General features: G+C 36.2%; 1 pseudogene; it reads right to left on the reverse strand.

The window, feature by feature from the left end:
• Positions 1-12,309: 12,309 nt before the first annotated feature.
• On the reverse strand, positions 12,310-17,597 carry LOC148874104 (transcription factor MYB44-like; annotated as a pseudogene).
• Between the last annotated feature and the right edge of the window lie 202 nt (positions 17,598-17,799).

Here is a 17,799-nt window from a genome sequence, read left to right on the forward strand (position 1 = left end):
CTTAATCAAAGGTTGATGCAAGTTACTTGCTTTGATACCATGGTAGCTAGGGTTTGTACAAGAGAAGAGAAAACAGGTTTGAAGGGTGTGTAAAAGTTAGCCACATGCCCAAGCAAGTTGTATTACATACTAATGAGATACAAAAGATGAGAATTCAAGTACAAGAAAGAATAAAAGAACAAATAAAACAATATACAATTATATAGCACATAGGATACATGATAAAAAGATACTCCCAAACAAGAGATAACTCTTATAATTTCTATAAGGAAACCTTCCTACCCAACCAAGTTTACGTAACCATACAGTATTTAGGAAACCTTCTTAGATTACTTAGAAAGTTTCCTTTCATTTTCTACTTCTCTTCTTATCCTTTTCCGGTCTTAGAGACAACCCTTTAAATTTCTCATCTCACTGACAATGCTTAGACATCGAAGCACAAGTACATGTGTTCATCTTCCTTTCTTCTTCCGTTCATCTAAACAGGGGATCCACCCTTTTCCTTCAAGACATTGAAATAGGGCTTGACCCCATTATGTTTCTAATAGAATTTTCTTCTAGTTTGAGATTGATCACTTTTCTACAACTTCATTGCCACACAGTATGGTTATCTACTACTCGGTACAATGATCTTTCTCTACAACCTCCACTCACTAACACCTTGGAAATCAATTTCCACAGGTAAGTTTTCACAAGTGAAACTATATTTTCTGTAATTTTCTACACCAAGTTGGATTGCCATGTTGTTACTTGAGTGTTGGGAGTCTGTGGTTGAGGTTTGAGAACAATCAAACATTCCTCCGAGTAGTTTATTTTGTGATGTAGATACGAAACGGGTCAGGGTGATGGTGTAAATGGGTCAGATCTTTGCTCTATCTAGCTTAGGTTTGATCCATTACACTTAATAAGTTTCAATTACTATTATTTAAATATTGAAAATTAATCTTATTTAATTACTATAATTTTAGTTAATTACATCAATTTTTTAATAATCTATAATTACACTAATTATATGATAAAAACAATATGATTTAATAAAATTTATTTTAGTAATACAAGTTTTTATTTCAAAATAAAGTTAATACAAATTAATACATGTTTATTAATAAAACAGCAATAAGTAAGAAAGTTATAGTTTTGAAATTAAATCTTATAATTTCATATCCATTTAAAAAAATAAAATGCTACTACAATTTTGTTGATAAAATTAAAAGATTAACAAAACTATTAGTTTTAAATTTAGTTACTATTAATTTAAAATCCCCTGATCCATTGAAAATAAACAGAATTAATACTAAATAAAAATTTAGTAAAAGTTAAAAGTGAATAAAAAATAAAAAATAAAAACTAATGCATGTTGGGTCAGGTTGTGGATCAACCTATGCCCAACCCTAAGTCTCAAACCTTGTGCTCAAACTTGGCCCAGCTCAAGGTTAAGCCTGAGTTTACCAACCCAGGCCTAACCCAAGCTTAACCCAACACATCTCAGACTAGGCATGGGCTTGGGCATGTTTTAACCCAATTTCTGGGTAGATAGATTGATAATATGTAGATATGTATTTCATAAAATGTTGGGTAGACACAAATTGGGTCAGGTTGGCGGGCTTGAACTACTCAAGGCTTCAACTCAAGCCCAATTCAAACCCAACTCAAAATCTCAAACCCAATCTATGCAAAAGCTTTAGTTGAGCTAAATCAGGCTCGGGTTGGACCTATCCAATCCTTTCGCCTCAAGTTCTTTTAACAATGCCATACATCCCACAGGTCCCCACTAGTTTAAATCTAATAGATAAGATTTGTTTTGAATTTTATTTGAAACTCCTTAGACTAGAACCAATGAAAATTTGGAAGATACCATCCAAGAGTCCACCTGACAAACCCACCAACATACATGGTCAATGATGTCTGACAAACCCACCAAGATACATGGTCAATGATGTTTGAAGCATTAATGAATCAAATTTGGATTAGGTATATTGAATTGGATCTAATAATCCATTTGTAGGCCTAATGCATAAACCTATGCATTAGATCCTTATTCTTAATGGGGCAAACTTGGATATGGGCCCACACAAGTCATAGAAAAGTCAGAGGACTGTAGGACCCCATCAAACATGACTAATCTAGTGCATCACATCTATCCTGCAAACTATTTAGTGTCAAGTTATAAATGTTCAACCTCAGACCAATAAAACCCTACTTTTGCACAGGGGGAAATGAAAAAGTACTTAATGGAGATGAGAGTAAGAAAAAAATCTTTCTCATGAGCCCCACTCCCTCCACATGTAATAAACTAGTAATACAAAGGGCAATACTAACTGCTAAGCATACAAACTTGTTTTCTTTGTATCTTACAAATGCACTGAACATCATGCATCTGAAACATTGTATCAGTTCGAGTGGGCCTCCCAAGTCCCAACTGTTAGTACAGTTGGTCCCATGTAATAATGCATGAATGCATCTAATTTTAGTCTACCTTTATGTCTCTTTTTTTCCAATTTTTCAGAAAGCAGTGCTGAGTTCACCCCTGCAACTCTAATAAGTTTAAAAATGTACTGATTTAAGAAGAATGTAAAATCGAAAAGCATTTTGCTTTTGAAATTCAAAAGCGCTTTGCTTTTCAAGACTTTTTGTACATTTCTGATACTAGATGTGCCATTTCTTGAAAATAAACAGAAAGGTCAGAATCATAAATTTTGCTTTTACCCATTACTCCATCCCTTTACAAGGAAAAATAAAAATTAAATATGATGATCTTACACATCCAAAATTTAAAAAAGTAATAGCAGTGGGATCATGATCCACTGCTAGCTAGTAGGTTTCTTTGTGTAAGAAATATAAAAGTTATGTAAGATTTATTCGTTACTCCTGAATCCTAATATAGAATCCTTCTCATGTAAAATAAACTCTAATTTCTAGTTGAAAAATATAAACTTGTGACTATTCATCTGGTTTTTCTAATATTTTTAGCCAATGTGTAAATTGGGTTTGGATTTGGCTTTTATCAAAATTCTAATGGGCTTTGCCTGAAGCTCGAGCCCAAAACAGTATAAAGTTGGACCCGAAGCCCGACCCATAAACAGTTCTAATCGTTGCAGCATTACATATCCCATAATTCTGTGAATAAACTTCTGTCTGCTTCTTTTTTATATTTTCTAGATCCTCTATAAGTTGCTTCTTGGTATTTCTTTGTTCCTTTTTTGAATGAATCTGATTGGACGATGTCAGCTACCTGTGTGAAAAGAGAAATGGAAGGAAGTGGGAAAATTATTTCAAGGAGAAAAGTCTCTATTCTGTCAAATGGGGAAGGCTGCTTGACCTCACTTATATCTGCCACATCTATGGCTGACATGAAATATTCACCGGCTAGTGGGCCATCTGAACTATGACATGTTCTTTTTACTTATCGGTCCATATCGGCTCTCCATACTCCATATTTCAACAATTAATTTGGCTACACAGGGATGAAGAGAGATGTAAGCTAGAATTTGCTCCATGAATAGGATGACTGTGGACCCTTTTGGGCCCAAACCAATAAACCATACTCTAGGTGGTCCAGGTGGAAAATGTCTGAATTTTTTTTTTCACCAAGAAAACTAAACAAGTAGATGACTGTAAATTAGCAAAGTAATTGAGCACATCTATTAAGGATAGATAGGGGTGTCCAAGATTTGTTCCAATCTGATCTAGTCGAATGGGAATCTATTACAAATGGACCAGGTCCAATCCAATTCAATGAATGTTTTAGACTATTTTGGACCAATTTAATTTAATGTCTAAATCATTCAATCTGTTCAAATTTGTTTTAATTTAGATTGGTTTCAACCTAAACCTGGTCCATTAACACATATTCTTATCTTAGGTCAATAGATCAGATATTGGCTTAATCCAATCAAATCCAATATAAATTTATTACGAACAGGCCAGGCCCAGTCCAATCTAATAATTTTTTTGGATCGGATTGATCCAATTCAATATGTTCTGTTGGTCCGTCTAATCCATCCAAAATGATTTTGGATTGGATGAGATCCAGTCTAAAATCAGTCCATATACACCTCTATGGATAGAGATAGTTACGGACAGCCACCCTGTATTTGCGAGGTTGTAACACTTAGCTCCCTGATGAACTTTGTCTTGCAATAAACACCTTATTAAACTTTTGGATTCCAGCACTTTGTAACAAGATCAATATTCCATCAGTTAACTTCATGGGTATTAATTCCGTTAAATATTTCTAAAACCACAAAGTACCTTTACGTTATTTTATTAGACCATTTTGCCCTTTTAATTTATTTTTCTAAATTCTTAACTCTCCTCTCACATGTTTTTTCTCATTTTTATAACAAATTAAATTCACATTGGGAACACCTTTAGAATAATTAACCGGTTCACCAATGCCATAGAATAAATTGTGCTTTAAGATGGTTATTTTTATTATTTTGATATTTGTTGCAAGGTTTGTAAAACTGGACTGGATAGGGAATGGTTCTAGCATCCAGTTCCCAGATTGAACGGTCTGAACGGATGGCCTGTTTTTGACAAAAAAAAATCTGAAAGTTTAAAAAATAAAAAGCGGTCAAAACCATTGTCCGGATTGACGGTCCAACGATTCGATCGCCGAGGTCAGCAATTTCATGACCAAATCAATGGTTTTTGGCTAAAAGACAGTTTTGGAGTGAAATGGAATTGGTCAAGTAACCGTTCCCGATTTTTCTGGTCCGGTCCGGTTTTGAAAACACTGATTTATTGTTTTCAGACCATAAAATCTCAAATGGGCAATTTAATATTTTTACTCTCACTGTCAAACCCTATTATCGGGTTAGGGGCAAAGTGTTGGAATCCAAAAGTTCAATGGGTTTCTGTCACAAAACAAATTTATAGGGACTACATCATGGTTTTTAAAATCGATCCGGAGACTGAACTAGTAAGGGGTCTGGTTACCGGGTCGAACGGTTGATTCATTCTGACAAAAGAATTAAAAAATAAAAAATAGTCAAAACCGTTCGAACAGTTAACCACTCGAATCAGCGGTTTACTGGCCAAAATCAATGATTTTTGAAAAAAATTTTGATTTTGAAAAAAACCGAAACTGATCACCTGATCGGTTCCCAATTTTTCTGATCCGATTTTAAAAAGCATGGACTAAATTGTGGCTATCTATAAAATGTAGCCAAAACATGAAAAAAATATTCAAATATAACAATACCTTTTTACTCGAAGTAAGATGGTGATTTGCAAACTGAGAAAGTGAGAGGTGAGAAGTACATCCAATGGAGAGAAGCGAAAGAAAAGGTCCTTCCCATGGACCCTACTACTCTACTTCATATAAGTCTGCATCTGCCGCGGTCATTATCGCAGAAAAATCTCTTTCAATTGACCCTTTTAGTACAACCTTTGAATTTTAAATAAATGGGGATTGTGTCTGCTCTCGTGGGCGGTTGTAAGAATTTGGGGTCGGCTAGTATTCTTTTTTTTTTTTATCATCCAAATTAACCTTATCCCAAACTATTTGGTGCCATAACATTGATAAATTATGGAATATTCAGGTTTTGAAAATTTGAAAGAAAAAAATATTCAGATATTGAAAATCGAAAACTTTGTTTTTGAAATAAATTAGAAGATCACATTTTGTCACTAAATGCTAGTCCAATTATTCTTCTGTTGTGAAAATAATAGCCCATTAGGGTTGTTGAAGATAACATCATATCAAGATTGTGAATCTCATGGTTGATGAGTAATTTTCATGTTGATACTTGTATATGCAACTATACAAATGTAATGAAACATGCAAATACATTCTTGAATTCTCACTTTGACTATAATAATTCATATACAAAGCTGCCTAATTTGAGTGATCAAATGTAGCGGTGTGGTAAGCACACAACGAACTATTCTTTCACCATTTATTAAAGTATTAGCAGGGATTTGTGCAGATAATAGAAACGTATAAGAGTAAATAATTTTTTACATTTTAATTTTTAAATAGTTAATAATTATTTATATTTTATATGCTATTTTTAATAATTTAGGAAAATTTTCAATAGGTACCCTATACTTTAAGCTAAGTGTCAATTTAGTATTTGAACCTTAAAATGCGACAATCTAGTATTCAAACTTCCGTTTTGCGATAATCTAATACCTATCATTAATGGACCGTCAGTTATGTATATCACATAATCTCATGTGCGATTTAAAGCTTTTGAAAATATCAAAATTACCCTTGAAAATAAAACACTATTCATCATCTTCTTTATTCGAGAAAATGAACTTTCAATTTCTCATTACCGCTGAAACGTGAACACGATAGAAACAGAACTGACTTAGAACGAGGGTTTGTATTTGTACCTATTCTCAATGGATTCCTTGTGTTTTGCCTATTGAAACCCTAGATTCGTCAAAAGAACCAGGTTTTGAATCGCAAGACCAAGAGGGTCACTTCTCTGATTCGTCAGTTTGTGATTCTTCCAAGGAATTTGATAGCTGCGATGCGGTTATGCTGGAGGAATCTCAAGATGTAAATGGAGAAGGAGAGGCTTTGGCGTCATCGTCTTCTCTCTACTACTCGATCTTGCTGATGTCGATACACTTCACTGCAGCATTTCTAATTCCGTCAGTTTGCGCAAACATAGGCCTTTCTACTCAAGCCCTGACATGTAGTTCCTAACTTCCATCTTGATCATCTCCTGCATCACTGATAGAAACTCTGTACTAAACGGCATGAATGGCTTCTCAATCGGGCCCGCTGGTGACGCGAACTCATTGAACTATGTATGGTGAGGTGCCGGGGACACCTTGTTAGTGTATTCTATCAAATTTAGTTTTCTATCATTATCTCCTTAATTCTAGGAGAGATATTTCTAATCTAATTAGTTGTATATATCCAATTTCTTTCCTTTTTGTATTCTAATTTAGGTCACTGACCTTGTTTCCTGATTGTATCCCTAGCTCTATTATAAATAGGTTGTAACCTATTGAATTCAATATCAAGAAATATTATTTTCTCCATTTATCTTCTTTATTTTTCGTATAATGGTATCAAAGCTCCTCTCTACAAAAGCTTGGTGATTTTTTTTTCCACTTAGCCCCGTTTGATCCTCTTGAGTTCAATACCTACGTTCCAATTTCTCCTTTTATTTTTCCAAAGTTAGTATTAGGTTTTTCCCTGATTCGTGTTGCTACAAAGTTCTGTGTTTCTCCTCATGGATTCATCTGAAGCCACTCAACATATCTCTCATCCCATCACTGTTACCTTCGATGGCTCAAATTTTGATTTATGGTCCCAAGAGATGTGCAGTTTTCTCAAGGGATGACTTCTATGGCGATATGCGACTGGTGAGATTCCCAAACCTACTAAAGTTGCTGATGAAACAGAAGATAAGTTTGCTGAATGCGTAGAAAGATGGGACAGGAAAAATCATCAAATATTGACATGATTTTGCAATACCTGTATTGCAAGCATCAAGTTGGAATTTCGCAGATATGACTCTCCTAAAGAGGTATGAAATTTCTTACAAGCTCGTTATTCTATTTTTGATGATGTACATCAGTTTTAACTCTATAGGCGTCTTCACCGTATGAAGCAGCAACCTGAACAGACCATTCACAGTTATGTCTCTGAATTACAAGTTCTTTGGGATCAATTAGCACAGTGTAAAACTGAACGGGATAGTACCTCTGCAGCTACTACTTATTCTAAGCTTCGCGCAACGTGTTTAGCATCTTCTGATGACTCTTAGGGATGAGCATGAACCTATTAGTGGTACTCTACTTTATTGTAGCCCATTGTCTTCCCTTGAAGTTGTGATCAAAGATTTGCTCTCTGAACAAATTCGACTAAAAACACTTCGAGATGAGCAATCTTTATTATTTGCTGATGTTGTTCTTGCTACTCCAATCACCCCGGGTACGTCTATTACTTCTTCAACTTCCTCTAAGTCTTCAGAAAGGAATTTCTGTAATTACTGCAATAGGACTGGTCATACTATTTCTGAGTGCCGTTGCTTGCAAGCCAAAAAGGTGTCTGGACAAAAGTCCTCATCCATGGGTTCTTAGGCTTTGAGTTCTACTGCAGCTGCTGCCACAGAGGATTTTTCTGATAATACCTCTCCAAAATTTTCACTTAGAGAACTCCAAGCTCTTCTTCACCAGCTCCAACCTGATTCTGGTATGCCTTCTAATTCAGTCTTGTCCGTCACTCTAGGTACTACCTCATCATGGTATTTTGATTCCGCCTATTTCAGTCATATGACATCCAATTCATCCCTGTTTACTTCCAAGTCACATCATTCTATTACACCAATTGTTCATACAACCGATAGTTCAAACTTAACTGTCAAAAGTGTAGGAACTATTTCAACACTTTGTTTGTCACTACCTAATACTTTTTTGGTACCTCAATTATCTCTAAATCTTATATCTGTTGGACAATTATGTGAACTTGGTTTTGAAATACATTTCTAAAGTCGTTGTTGTACTGTGCAGGATCCACGGACAGGGAAGATCATTGGGACAGGCGTAAGGTTGGGAGACTGTTTGAGCTATCATCTCTTCAATTACCATCTCATGCTGCTACTGTCACCTCTAGTGTCTAGCATTCTCGCCTAGGTCACATTTCTACCTCTAGATTAGGATCTTTAATTTCTAATGGATGTTTGGGTCCTGTTAAAATAACACACTTTGATTGTGTTTCATGTCATCTTTCAAAACATCATGCTTTGCCTTAAGTGATTATGTTTCTTCTGCACATTTTGATCTTATTCATTTTGATATTTGGGGACCTTTGCCTCATAATACCATGGGTGGTTCGCGTTATTTTGTGATCTTAATTGATGATTTCTCTCGATATACAAGAACTTATCTCATGCGTAATAAATTCGAATTACCTGCAATTTATATTCAATTTGCCACCATGATCAAAACTCAGTTTTCTTCTATCATCAAGATTTTTTGCACTGATAATGCCATGGAATATAGAAATTCTATCCTTACCCAATTTCTTTCACAAAATGGAACTATCATTCATAGATCTTGTCCCGGTACCTCTCAACAAAATGGGCGTGTAGAACGAAAACATAGACATATTCTTGATACTGTTCGAGCTCTTTTAATCTCTTCCTCTTGTCTTGAACATTTTTGGGGGGAAGCAACCCTCACTGCAGTTTATACCATCAATCGCATTCCTTCCCCTGTTATTGGTAACATTCCTCCTTATGAACGGTTGTATGGCCATTGCCCTAATTACCAGTCTCTTCGTGTATTTGGTTATGCTTGTTTTGTTCTATTACAACCTCATGAACATACCAAATTAGAACCAAAAGCACGTTTATGTTGTTTTCTCGGGTATGGTATTAAACATAAAGGATATCGGTGTTGGGATCCTCTTTCCCAACGACTTCGCATATCTCGTCATGTTACCTTTTGGGAACACAAAATGTTCTCAAGTCTCTCCCCATTTCGAGTTACCACGATATCTTCACATTTTTTTACTGATCCTACTATTTTGCTTTTTCCTAATGATTTACCTGTAGGTCCGACTACTTCTTCATCTGATAGCTCTAACAGTACTGCACAACCTGCAACCTCTCCTGATACATCAACCTTGGCTATGGATCCTCCAGCTCAGCCTTCTTCTGAGCCCTTGATTCATCCTGATGAATTAGACCCTAATCATTCTGATGCTTTACTCCGTCGTTCTGGTAGGGTCACTAAACCTTTCATTCTTCTTCGTGATTTTAATTGTTATTCTACCATTGTATCTTTATACGAGCCTTGTACCTATTGCAAGGCTATTACTGACCCTCTATGGCAGAAAGCAATGGCAGAAGAAATTCAAGCTCTTATAAGTTGGAGGATTCCGTTAACTTCATGGGGTATTAATTCTGTTAAATATTTCTAAAACCACAAACTACCTTTACGTTATTTTATTAGACCATTTTCCCTTTTAATTTATTTTTCTAAATTCTTAACTCTCCTCTCACATGTTTTTCTCATTTTTATAACAAATTAAGTTCACCTTGGGAACATCTTTAGAATAATTAACCGGTTCACCAATGCCATGAGAATAAATTGTGCTTTCAGATGGTTATTTTCATTATTTTGATATTTGTTCCAAGGTTTTTAAAACTAGACTGGATAGGGTGCGGTTCTAGGGTCCATTTCCTAGATTGAACGGTTTGAACGGATGGCCTGTTCTGACAAAAGAAAATAAAAAGTGGCCAAAACCGTTGTCCGAATTGACGGTTCAACGATTCGAACGCCCAGGTCAACAATTTCATGACCAAATCAATGGTTTTTTGGCTAAAAGACGGTTTTGGAGTGAAATGGAATCGATCAAATAACCGTTCCTGGTTTTTTTGGTCCGGTCCAGTTTTGAAAACACCGATTCATTGTTGTCAGACCATAAAATCTCAAATGGGCAATTTAATATTTTTACTCTCACCGTCAAACCCTATTAGTGGGTTAGGGGCAAAGTGTTGGAATCCAGAAGTTCAGTGGGTTTCTGTCTCAAAACAAATTTAAAGGGACTAAATCATGGTTTTTAAAACCGACTCGGAGACCGAACTAGTCAGGGGTCTGGTTAGCAGATCAAACGGTTGGCCCGTTCTGACAAAAGAATTAAAAAATACAAAATAATCAAAACCGTTTGAACGATTAATCACTCGGATCAACGGTTTACTGACCAAAATCAACGGTTTTTGAAGAAATTCTAATTTTGGAAAAAACCAAAACCGGTCACCTGATCGGTTCCTGCTTTTCGGGTTCGACCATCTTATACGGTCCGATTTTGAAAACCATGGACTAAATTGTGGCTATATATAAAATGTAGCCAAAACATGAAAAAAATATTCAAATATAACAATACCTTTTTACTCGAAGAAGAAAGATGGTGCTTTGCAAACTGACAAAGTGAGAGGTGAGAAGTACATCCAATGGAGAGAAGCGAAAGAAAAGGTCCTTCCCATGGACCCTACTACTCTACTTCATATAAGTCTGCATCTGCCGCGACCATTATCGCAGAAAAATCTCTTTCAATTGACCCTTTTAGTACAACCCCACCCCCCAAAAAAAAAAAAAAAAAAAAAAAAACAAAAAAAAGATGATTCAGCATTTTGAATTTTAAATAAATGGGGATTGTGTCTGCTCTAGTCGGTTTGGGGTCGGCTAGTATTCTTGTTTTTTTTTTTGATCATCCAAATTAACCTTATCCCAAACTATATATGGGGTCGGCTACGTGATTTGCCATTTCTGTTTGGTGCCATGACATTGTTAAATTATGGAATATTCAGGTTTTGAAAATTTGAAAGACAAATATTCAGATATTGAAAATCAAAAACTTTGTTTTTGAAATAAATTAGAATGAACACATTTTGTCACTAAATGCTAGTCCAATTATTCTTCTGTTGTGAAAACAATAGCCCATTAGGGTTGTTGAAGATAACATCATATCAAGATTGTGAATCTAATGGTTGATGAGTAATTTTCACGTTGATACTTGTATATGCAACTATACAAATGTAATGAAACATGTAAATACATTCTTGAATTCTCACTTTGACTATAATAATCCATATACAAAACTAGCCTAATTTGAGTGATCAAATATAGAGGTGTGGCTATTCTTTCACCATTTATTAAAGTATTAGGACGGATTTGTGCAATGTATGAATTTTTTTAACAGAAAGTGAGACATTAGAAATGTATAAGAGTAAATAGTTTTTTATATTTTAATTTGTAAATAATTAATAATTATTTATATTTATATACTATTTTTAATAATTTAAAAAAATTTTCAATAGATATCTTATACTTTAAGCTGATTGTTAATTTAATACTCAAACTTTAAAATGTGATAATTTATTATCTAAACCTTCGGTAGTACCTATTGTTAATGGACGGCCAGTTATGTATATCACTTGACCTCATAGACAATTTAACACTTACTTTTAAAATAACAAAGTTACTCTTGAAAATAAAACACTATTCATCTATGTAGAAAATGAAACAGAGTCCAACTTTTTGCTTTCAATTTCTCATTACGGCTAGAACGTGAGCACGATGGAAACAGAACCGACTTGGAAAGAGGGCTTGTATTTGTACCTATTCTCAATGGATTCCTTATGTTTTGCCTGTTGAAACCCTAGATTCGTCAAAAGAACCAGGTTCTGAATCGCAAGACCAGGAGGGTCACTTATCTGATCCGTCTGTTTGCGATTCTTCCAAGGAATCCGATAGCTGCGATGCGGTTATGCTGGAGGAATCTCAAGATGTAAATGGAGAAGGAGAGGCTTCGGCGTCATCGTTTTCTCTCTACTACTCGATCTTGCTGATGCCGATACACTTCACTTCAGCATTTCTAATTCCGTCAGTCTGCGCAAACATAGGCCTTTCTGCTCAAGCCCGGACATGTAGTTCCTAACTTCCATCTTGATCATCTCCTGCATCACTGATAGAAACTCTGTACCAAACGGCATGAACGGCTTCTCAACCGAGCTCGCTTTTGACGCGAACTCGTTGAACTGCGTATGGTGAGGCGCCGGGGACACCTGTTGCAATAGAACGGCCGCCGGCAGTGGAAGAGATAGTGGCAATACTAGCTGGCTAGGGTTTGGCGGGTTTGGCGCATGGTTGGACCCGGAGACATGATTCAAAACCTCACACACTCTGGGAAGGGAAAGACTCAGACAAGTTGGAGGATCATTGGTGAAAGATGATGTTTCCAGCTGTGGTTGCGACGGCTGCTAAGGAGGTAGGTAGGATACCGCCTGTCCTCGCCACAGGTCGATAGACGTGAGGAGATGACATCACCGTAACGCTACAATCACTTACGTTGGATCCAGAAGGACTGCTAGGGCTGCTCGAATACATAAAGAGACTGAAATTGGATAAAACAGAAGGTTGATAAAGAAAATTAGATGATACTTACTCTTTTTGAAATTTAACGGTGAGTTAACATCAACTATTAAATCATCGTAAAATGAAAGTTGGGATAATAGATCGTCATATTTTAAAGTTTGGGTACTAAATTAGCACTTGGCCTAAATTATAGGGTACCTATCGGGAATTTTCACTAATAATATTTATAATACAAAATAAAATAATAATACATTTAACTAACAATAGTTTAATCTCCAATAATTATTGAAAATTTGCTGTTAAATAAAAAAACAAAAATAGATTTATATGTACTTATTGAAAATATGTTTATCAAAAATATAATAAATAATTACTAAAAATACAAAAAAATTTGTATATATATAAATATATAATAGATATTAGATAAATATTTTAAAACTATTATTAATAAATATTAATTTTTCTAAAAATTATTTTCTACATTATTAATTGATAAAAGTGAAGTAATGATTTTATCATTAGCAAAGTAATAATTGTAATTATTATTCTAATATTTAATATATATTAAAAATTATTTTTTGAAGGTGATTACATATTTTTGTTATTTTGAGGCTTAAATACTTCTAAATTATTAAATCTAACTTTCATTATTTCAATGATATTTAATTTTTTTTGTAAATAATTTATATTTTATATTCTTATTAGCAAATTTTTATTAAATATATTATACTTACTTTTGTGCTTTTAATAATATTTATTAAATATATTAATTAGTTATTTAAATAATTTCTTTATTTAAAATTTTAAAATATTAATTATTTGTGAAATTGGATAATTCATAAAAGTATAATTTGTACTATTATTTCATAAGTTTGTTATTAAATTTGTAAAATATAATAATTTGAATATTATGAAATCTATTATACTTATTTTTTGTTTTTTAATTTTTATTTACTTTAAATTTATTACATAATATTCAAGATTTTTTATATAATGATTTAGGTACTTTTAATATTTTTTATTTACAATATTTAGTTGTTGATGTATTTAAATAATATTTTATTTATTAATTTTTAAAATTTTTATTATTTAAAGAACATTTAAATAATTTTCCATTATATTTTTTTTGTTTTTCCAATAAATCTGTAAAATTATGACATAATTTCATTACACCATTTTAATAATTCTTAAATCTTTTAGTTAAAACTTTCTTTAGATAAATATAAATGAGAAAGTGGGGGAGAGAATAAATAGGAATTAGAGATAATTTAGGCAAGATTTATGGCCTAATGGGTGTGCTTTTTTGGAGATAAAATTTCTTAAAGCATTTTTTTTTATGGTAAAGTAGAGGAGAGAATAAAGGGGTGTTGGACTGAGACTTGAGTAAAGGGGATAGTGGTGCCATGTGTAGGGGTGATCATTAAAATTTGAAAAACTCAACCAAATTGATGATATCGAACTGAAAATTCCAAATAACTGAACTCGGTTTGATATTTCCAAAAAATCGAAGGTATCGGTTAACCAATATACAAAATTTGTGGTTAATTGAACTGACCAGTATACATATATTTATATATATTATATATATTTATATGTATATTATCTATTTTCCATATACATTTTATACTATCTATATATTATAAATGAATATATATGTATGCATTACGTATACTTATAATAGATAATATATTATTTATTATTCATTATATAATATTTTATTTGTATTTCTAGTATTTTTATTATATATTTATATATTTTATAAATTTCAGAAAATGGAAAAACTAATCAACCAAACCAATCAACCATTTAATTGATTGACTTCGGTTACTAATTTTCCAAAAATCGGTAGTACTAGTTCGTGATGGTGCGCGATCTAGCTACTCCTAGCTAGAAGGTGATCCGAACTCCAATTGGGAGGCGAGCTAGACCGTTCTGCAAAACAGTGGATCAGAGAACCTAGGGTAGCTAACCCGGCAAGGTCTCTCCGATGCTTAAGTCAATACTTATGCTATGAATGCGAACTGAATGCTTGAGAACTTGAGTGCTAGTGAATAGAATAATCATGCGTAGCTTTGCCTTGAGCTTTCATGTCTTTATATACTGGAGTAGTCGTGGGCCTTACGAAAGATCTCCGAGATCTCTGGGCTGTGTAGAAAAGGTTTGTTCCATTTTTGAAGGAGAGTAGTATGTTGATAAGTTTTATCATTTTACCTTTGACTCAAGCGGAGCTAAGACGAGTCTTATCGTGATCCAAAGAAAATTGGGACCCGTTGGGGAGGCCTTTGGAGTCGATCATGTGACGTTTTGGCTCTCTAAACCTGAACTGTCACTTCGATTCTTTAGTCCCGAACTGGATTGGGTGTCGAGGTGCCTCTATACCGTGGTGGTTTTTTGGGCCGAGGTGGCTGAATACCCGAGTTCTGAATGTTGCAAACTGGGTTCGCTTGGCTGAGTTGTCACCCCTCGATCAGATCACTCCTATGTGTCCCCTTCTTGCTAGGTCATGCCAAATCACCCTTCATCAATTGCCCCCCACTCCGAGTGCCAGGGGTCCCAACCTAGTGTGGGGAGTTCATGGCGAGTCCAGGTGGATTTGGCACGAAGTCTAGGCGACTTGAAGGGTGAACCGTTGGTCGAGCCTATTCAACCACCTAGCTCAACCAAGGAATGACCCAGGTCGCGTCTTAGCCGTGCGGAGTCACACTGTTTAAAAACTCTATGGACGTCAAAACACGCGCTAAATCGATTACAACCTCGGGGGGCGTGCAACCAATTTCCTTAGGAGCCATCGGATCATGTTGATCTTGACCGTCGATTCCCGGATATACTAACTATGAATAGGGTCCAAAGGGCCCATTTTCCTCACCACAAGTTCGCAAATATGCAATTTTTGAGGTCCCACTCAAGTCTTCCAGTACGGTATCAGCCTTTTCTAGGTCTGAGGTTGCCTTCTTTTCTTCAGTCTTCCTTTTGGTGAGTCCACCTTCCTTTGCTTTTTCCTTTAATATGTCTAGCCTTATCTTAGATAGTCTTTTAGACGAGAGCGGTGAGTCTAATGGGACTGATGTGGGTACCTCGGCTCAGACTGTGGATCCTCATCCTACCAATGTGGTCACTTCGGGATAGGATGCGGTCCTTAGTCCGCTCGGGGTGAACTCACCTCGGCGAGAGCAAGAGGCTTCTAGTAACTTAGCTTCCACCTCACATCGAGGTCGGCTGTCAAACAACTTCGGCTCATCGATAACGACGGTGGATAGGCTCCTAGCCTTAGTAGCCCGGTACAGACTCCCTAACGACCTTGTATATAGCATCCCCTTAGGCAACTTTCCTTGGGATCATGATCACCATGAAATTGTGATCTTCGAGGAGCAGCTCGTAGTCGGTCAACATCTTCTAATTCACCCTCTTATAATCGAGATTGTCAAATTCTTTAACATTACCATAGACCAACTACACCCAAACTCTATCCGTAATATCGTAGGGACCATTTCTCTTTTCCATGATTACAACCGTCCCCTTGACCTCGATGTCTTTTCTTCGATCCTTTCCATCAAGAAAAATTTGTCCTGCATTCTGCCCTAGCACAAGCGAACTTACTACTTGTCACCTTGTCTTAGGTAAAAACTATTGCACGAGCTCTCTAATAAGGTCCCAGCTTGGAAGAGGCATTACTTCGTGGTTTGCAACACCAAGGGGTGGCTCTTCTTGACTCATTGGAGGGCAGTCATCCAAGACCCTAACGTTAGACTGGGCCTGAAGATAAGGGAGGAGGTCCGATCTTAGGCAGAGCTCGGCCTAAAGTTTGAAAACTTCGTGACCAAGGAGAAGCTCGTGCAGGCCAACCTAAGTTCTCTTGGTAGGTCTCCAAAAAGGCTCACATTGAGAGTTAAACAGCCACAACTGAGGCTGCCGTTCCTGAACCCCAGCACCCACCAGTTGCCGAGCAGCCTCCCGTAATCAATCTGGTTGAGGAGGACTTGGGCAAGCCCACCCCAACCCGCATGCCTGAGGAGGCTACGTCTTTAGTGCCCGTCCTAGTGACCACCACTTCTTTGGGCATCGATGCTCTAGTTCGAAGCATTTTGACTCCAAAGTTCGTTCTTCTCAAGAGCAAGGATGCAATGTTCACTATGGAGGTTGCTCATTAAGCCGACTTGCCAGTTGCTTAGCTCGGGGCCCGTGCGGCTACACATTGTATGGTGGTATGTTCTTGAACATGTCTTTCAAATTGTCTCGTACTTAGATTTTTTGTCTACTGGTACTCGTTTTCTTCTCTTGGTAGGTGAACTCCTCCATCCACGCTTTGGCTTATCAAATTGAGGTGAACCTGAAGCGAGCTCTTGAAGCCGAGGAGTCTTCTTGAAATGCTCATGCTGAACTAAACTTAACTCGCAACGAGATCAACCAACAGAAGAACAACGCGCGAGCTAAGAAGCAGCTACTAACTCTGTTGATGTCAGAGAAGAAGGAGCTTGAGGAGCATGAAACGACATTAAAGAGGGAGGTCAAGAACCTCGAGGCCCATGTGAAGGAATGAACCAAACTACTGCTTCAGGTGATGGAGGAGGCCAAGGTTAAGGCTGTTGAGGAGAGTCCTCAGTGGAGCTTCGGGAAAGGCTGGTCAAGGCAGGGACAGCGGGTTACCACAAGGGGTTCAAACTCAGCAGGTGGTTAAGCCGGCATGAATTTCCTCACCTTGACCTCAGTGCCATAACCACGTCGAAGATCACCAAGGAGATGGCCATCGAACCTGCCAAAGATCCGGACTCCGAAGCGGAGAGTGATGGTGACTTGCTTGACGAGGAAGAGGAGACCGATGCTGGTGAGGACCTTATGGAGACAGATCCTCCTATCGAAGTCTCCAATAAGGATGAAGAGCCCCGAACTGATTGAAGCTTCTTTTCTTGGACCACCCTCTTTTTGTAATTCTCAATGTTCTAAGCCTCC

This window comes from Nelumbo lutea, chromosome 1, assembly GCF_056320005.1.
Source record: "Nelumbo lutea isolate HS-2025 chromosome 1, American lotus-T2T, whole genome shotgun sequence".
Lineage (NCBI taxonomy): Eukaryota > Viridiplantae > Streptophyta > Magnoliopsida > Proteales > Nelumbonaceae > Nelumbo > Nelumbo lutea.